Source organism: Gossypium raimondii, chromosome 3, assembly GCF_025698545.1.
Source record: "Gossypium raimondii isolate GPD5lz chromosome 3, ASM2569854v1, whole genome shotgun sequence".
Taxonomy (NCBI): Eukaryota; Viridiplantae; Streptophyta; class Magnoliopsida; order Malvales; family Malvaceae; genus Gossypium; species Gossypium raimondii.
This window is the reverse complement of record NC_068567.1, coordinates 34,240,656-34,246,655: the sequence shown is the minus strand read 5'-3', so window position 1 is coordinate 34,246,655 and position 6,000 is coordinate 34,240,656.

The following is a 6,000-nucleotide window of genomic DNA, read 5'->3' as shown; positions in this document are numbered from 1 at the left end:
AATTTTTAATAATTTTTATATTTTTGAGATCGTTGCAACTAGGTCCAACTAGCCCGTAACTTTGTTGTTGAAACTGTTAAAGATTTTGAATTTTTTTTCATTGATGAATCTATGTGATTTTAGATGTTAAATGATGAATTTGAAATGTTGGTTGATATTTAAAAGTATTTTCTTGAGTGATTTTGATGAATTTTCTGATTAGGGACTAAATTGTTGAAATAGTAAATAAACAAGGATTTAATGTGATATTATTGCAAATGTGGGCTGTTTTTTGTGCCATGAATATTCGGCTGATGTGAATTGGCATTAGAAATGGTTAATTTGCATGTTTTAGGCTCAGCGACTAAATTGAATAAAAGTAAAATTTTACGGGAAATTTTTTAAAAATGTAAAAATGACTAAATTGTATAAAAATACATTTTTTACTGAATAAATTAATATATTGAATGAAATTATTAATTTAGATCAAGATCAGGTGAAAAATCGAGAACGGAAAATTACCGAAATGCCGCTGTACTTTGTCATTTCTGCAATTTAGCCATGTAAGTTTGTATAAACTATATTATGTATAATTTTGATTAAATTAAATGTTAATATATGATTTTATTAAAAATGAATCAATATATATATGTTATTATACAAGTTATCATGTTTTGAGACGACGTAAATCCAACAGCATATCGACGATCATCGATTATGTAAAGGGATAGCTTCGGCTATCAAATATGAAAATGGATAGATTCGACTATCAATTATGAAAAGGGATAGTGACGACCATCAACAATGAAAAGGGATGGTGACGACCATCAAATACGAAAAGAGATAGCTTCGGCTATCGATTATGAAAAGGGATGTGACGACCATCAATTAATGAAAAGTGATGGTTTCGACCATCGAATATGAAAAGGGATGATTACGACCATTGTTTAGCACACTTTGTGTGAGCTTCGGTAAGGGTTCCGATTGACTTCACTATGACAAATATGGAAAGGTATGATGTAATAATGATCAAAGTATGGATATTCATGTTTATGAAAGGTATGATATAAGTGATGCGATGTTATGTACCCATATCTTGCCATGTGATGATATTGCTAAGCTATGTGTTTAATCACTAGCTTGTGGTTATGGTTAATGTTATATTTATGTCTTATGTGTATGCAAATGAAATTGTAACAGCCCGGTTTAGACCCTAGTCAGACAGTAGTTTTAGGACTACGAATCTGAGTCAAAAAAATATTTTAAAATTATTTTTGGTGTTTACAGTATGTGAATGAATATGTGTGAAAGTTTCGTGTGAAAATTTTATCGTTTGTGTGTTTGATTTTATAAAAAGGACTTAATCGTGTAAAATGTAAAATCTACGGTTTAATTGATTAGGTGCAAAATTGATGTGTTCTTTTAATGTGGAGTCCTTATGTGGTATTTTAACCATTGAAAATATGCATGGACGGTAATGGGCTTATATTACAAGGTTTTATCATTAAAATCATTAAGGTTAGTTTTATAGATTAGTTAAATATGTTAATATACTAAAGCATGAAATAAAAACCATGCATATTTGTTCACCTTTTGGATGAAAATAAAAAAAAAACACGCTAGGTTCAGCCTTGGATTTGCTTGATTGAGGTATGTAATTTGCTTGGTTTTTTTATTATTTTTACGTTTTTGAGATCGTTGCTTCGAATACTAGCTAGCCCATGTTTGAATTTTTGAATTGGTTGTGTATTTTGTGATTTTCCACTGATGACAAATTGTTGTTTTTGTTGTTTGATGATGGAAAATAAAAATAAGTTGTTAGATTATCATGTTTAATTAAGTGGTTTTGGTAAAAAATTATGTTTTAAGAATTAAATTGTGAAATTTGAAAATTTAGGGGTCAAAATGTCAAAAAAAATAAAAGAATTGGGCTGCTAGGGACCTTAGTAAAATTTGGATATGCTAGGGTGTGGTGAAATTTTGAATATTTTGGGTTTTGTGAAATAGAGACTAAATTGTAAAAAATGTGAAATGTTAGGTGCTAAAGTGCAAATTGCTCATTTATGTACTTTTGGATGATTTTGAATGAATATATGATTAAACAAGTCAAATTGGTATTAATTTAGATCAAGAAAAGAGGAAATCGGATTTGGATCGGGGGAAATCAAAAGTTATCGAATAGTCGTCCCGGTCTGCTCGTCTCCATACGAGGTAAGTTCGTAAGTGAATATATGTTAAATTGAATGTATTTATTTTGTACATAGCCAAATTGAATTGTATGTATGTATAACTACATTGCCGAATTGAATTTAGCATGGAGTGATTTGTTATGAGCATGAATCGATCGAATTACGGTGTCCGAAAGCCCCATACAAACCATCGGAATAGTTAGGATACATCTGTCATGACATGGGATTTCGGTATATGATTTTTGTGTAAGACCACGTCTGGGACGGTGGCATCGATTTGAGATTTCCATGTAAGACTATGTCTGGGACATTGGCATCGTATATAATTTCATGTAAAACACTGTCTAAGACAGTGGCATCGATATTTGATTACATGTAAGACCTCGTCTGGGACGTTGGCATTGTAATAGCTTTTCGAGCTATCTGAGTATCATTATTGATTCAAAATGGTTCAACGGGCAATGTCGAGTTAAGATCGAATGTGAAATCGAGCTAAATGGTTCAGGTATGTGTGAAGTTAAATGTTCATGAAAATAAGGTAAGTATAGTACTTGAGATGATGATATAATTATGCATGTTAAAAGAGTGATTTATGTGTACATGAGATAGCTTATATCCGGCCAAGTTGAAATTATAATGCTAATGTACATTTGATGATTTAATTGCGTATGACTTACTAAGCTATCAAAGCTTACTGTGTGCGTTCAATTGATGTTTTATAGACTTTGGAAGCTAGTTACGAGCTCGAAGATCATCAAGGAAATCCGTCACACTATCGAACGCTATGTTGGTATTTTAAAAGCTTAAATTATGAACTTATGGCATATATAGGCTAGCATTTGTTTGGTTGGTTTTGCAATTGTATAATTTTAAGCCATGCAAAAATGGCTAGAAATGATGCTTATGTTTATGCATTAGTGGTCATGGTTTAAGCTCATGTTGGAAATTAAGTTTCATAGCATATGTGAGTGGTATATTTGGTATATGATTTGGCATGAAGTAATGTCATGAATGGTTTATGAATTAAATCATGTTGGTAAGTTTGATACATAGTATTCAAATATATATTTGTGATGTTTTAAGGTGATGGTTATATGTGACAAATATAGGTTAAGTAATGTTTTTGGTTGGCTAATTAGGTTAAGTAATGTTTTTGGTTGGCTAATTAGGTTAAGTAATGTTTTTGATGTGATTCAGTTTCGAGTTTTGAAATGTAATGATTATCTGTATGAACTGTGATATGACCTGTAATGCCTCGTAATCCTAAACTGGCGACGGATACGGGTTAGGGTTGTTACATTTGATTGGTATCAGAGCTACGGTTTAGTCGATTATAGGACTAAAATAGTGTATGTGAGTCTAGCTATACATGTCATAGAAATACGAACTGCGATAGTGTGATGAATCCAAACAAATAAAATGTGTTTTTCGTACAGTAAATAGATCCTGAACAAATCGTAGCTAACAATGTTGAAAGTAATGCACCCGCTCCCGTACAAGGGGCAGTGTCTTCTGATTCGAGAAACGTAACTAGTAGCCACAAAGGAGAAGCTAAACAAGCTTTCTTCCAAATGATGAATGAGTAGTTTACAGAGTTCGCTCGTACGAATCCGGCTGCTCAACAACCTCCGCCCCCGCCTAATCCTCCTCAGATACCTGTAATACCTCAAGTAATTCATCCGATGAGATTAAATAAGCCCCTGGTTGATAAAATCAGAAAATACGGGGCTGAAGAATTTAGAGCTACTGTTGATGATGATGTTGAGTGAGTTGAATTCTGTCTTGATAATACTATCCGTGTGTTTGATGAGCTATCCTATACCCCTGACGAGTGTATTAAATGTGCTGTATCTTTGCTTCGAGATTTTGCGTATCACTGGTAGAATTCACTAGTATCTGTAGTTTCGAAAGAATGGGTTACCTGGGAGTTCTTTCAAATTGAATTTCGGAAGAAACACATCAGTAAGAGATTTATTGATCAAAAGCGAAAATAGTTTTTTGTGCATGTCCGTAATAGAATACGTATGTGTATTCACGAGAATGTGTATCCACTGAAGAATTTGTTCGACTGAGCTGATATGCACGAGAATGTGTATCCATTGAAGAAATAACGTGTAAAAGATTCGAAGATGGTCTCGTCTGTTTGTCGGTATTCTGGAGATAAAAGAGTTTGTTGTACTTGTTGTTCGAGCATGCAAAGCCGAGGAACTCGGTAAAGAGAAAAGAAAAGTTGATTTTGAAGCTAGAGATGTGAGAAAGAGATCTTCAAGTAAATCAATTCAGTCTGCATCAAAGAAATTCTGAGATGACTTTAGTCGTTCAAAGGCTACTGCAGGCTATTCTAGACGTGATCGAGACAGACCACCTGTGAGCTCGAGAGATACCTCAGTTGCTAGTGTTGGTAACATCCAATTGAACCAACCTGAGTGCAAACATTACGATAAATGACATCCCGGCAATTGTAGATTGAATGATCAGGCTTGTTTTAAAGGTGGATCGATGGATCACTTCATTTGTGAATGCCCTGAGTTAGTTGAGCAAAACATAGTGTAGAATACGAGACTGAGTAACATGTCAGCTCGAGGTAGACCACCTAGAAACAAGAGTAATGTAAGTGGCAGCCAGAGGGGAACTAAAGACACGGCTGTTAGATCTGAGGCTCGCGCACCTGCCAGAGCTTATGCTATCCGTGCTCGTGAAGAAGCTTCGTCTCTAGATTTGATTACCGGTACTTTCATTCTCTATGATACTTCTGTGATTACATTGATCAATCTAGGATCAACGCATTCGTACATATGCATGAATTCGTCTACCGAATTTGTAATGAGAATATCGAACCCCTTAGGCCAAAGTGTCTTGGTTGACAAAGTGTGCAAGAACTGTCCATTGATGATTCGAGATATTTGTTTTCTGGCTAATTTGATGTTATTACCCTTTGACGAATTTGATATAATTCTGGGTATGGATTGGCTAACTTTGCATGATGCTATTGTAAACTGCAAATGGAAGACTATTGATTTGCAATGCCAGAATGATGAAATAATTTGGATTGAGTCTAATGATCTGAATGGTTTATCGGCAGTGATTTCTTCGATGTTAGCTCAGAAATATGTGAGAAAGGGTTGTGAAGCTTACTTTTCCTATGTACTCGATTCTAAAGTGATCAAAAAGAAGATTGAATTAGTACCAGTCGTGTGCGAGTATCCGGATGTGTTTCTTAAAGAATTACCGGGTTTGCCACCAATTCGAAAGGTAGAGTTTGGCATTGAGTTAGTGCCGGGGACAACTAGGATTTCGATACCTCCGTACAAAATGGCACTGACTGAATTAAAAGAGTTGAAAGCTCAGTTGCAAGAATTGACAGATAGAGGTTTCGCACGATCGAGTTTTTCTCCCTAGGGTGCACCGGTTTTGTTTGTGAAAAAGAAAAACGAAACTATGAGAATGTGCATCGATTATCGACAGCCCAATAAAGTGACCCTAAAGAATAAATATCCTCTGCCACATATTGACGATCTGTTTGATCAGTTGAAAGGGGCTACAGTGTTTTCAATGATAGATATGAGATTGGGTTACTATCAGTTGCGAGTTAAAGACTCCGATGTGTAGAAAACTGCTTTCTGAATGAGGTATGGACATTATGAGTTTTTAGTTATGCCTTTTGGACTAACAAATGCACCTACTGCTTTTATAAATTTAATGAATCATATCTTCTGACAGTATTTGGATCAATTTATGGTTGTGTTTATAGATGACATCTTGATATATTCCCGCAATGAATCTGAGCATGCCGAACATCTGAGAATAGTGCTACAGACTTTGCATGATAAGC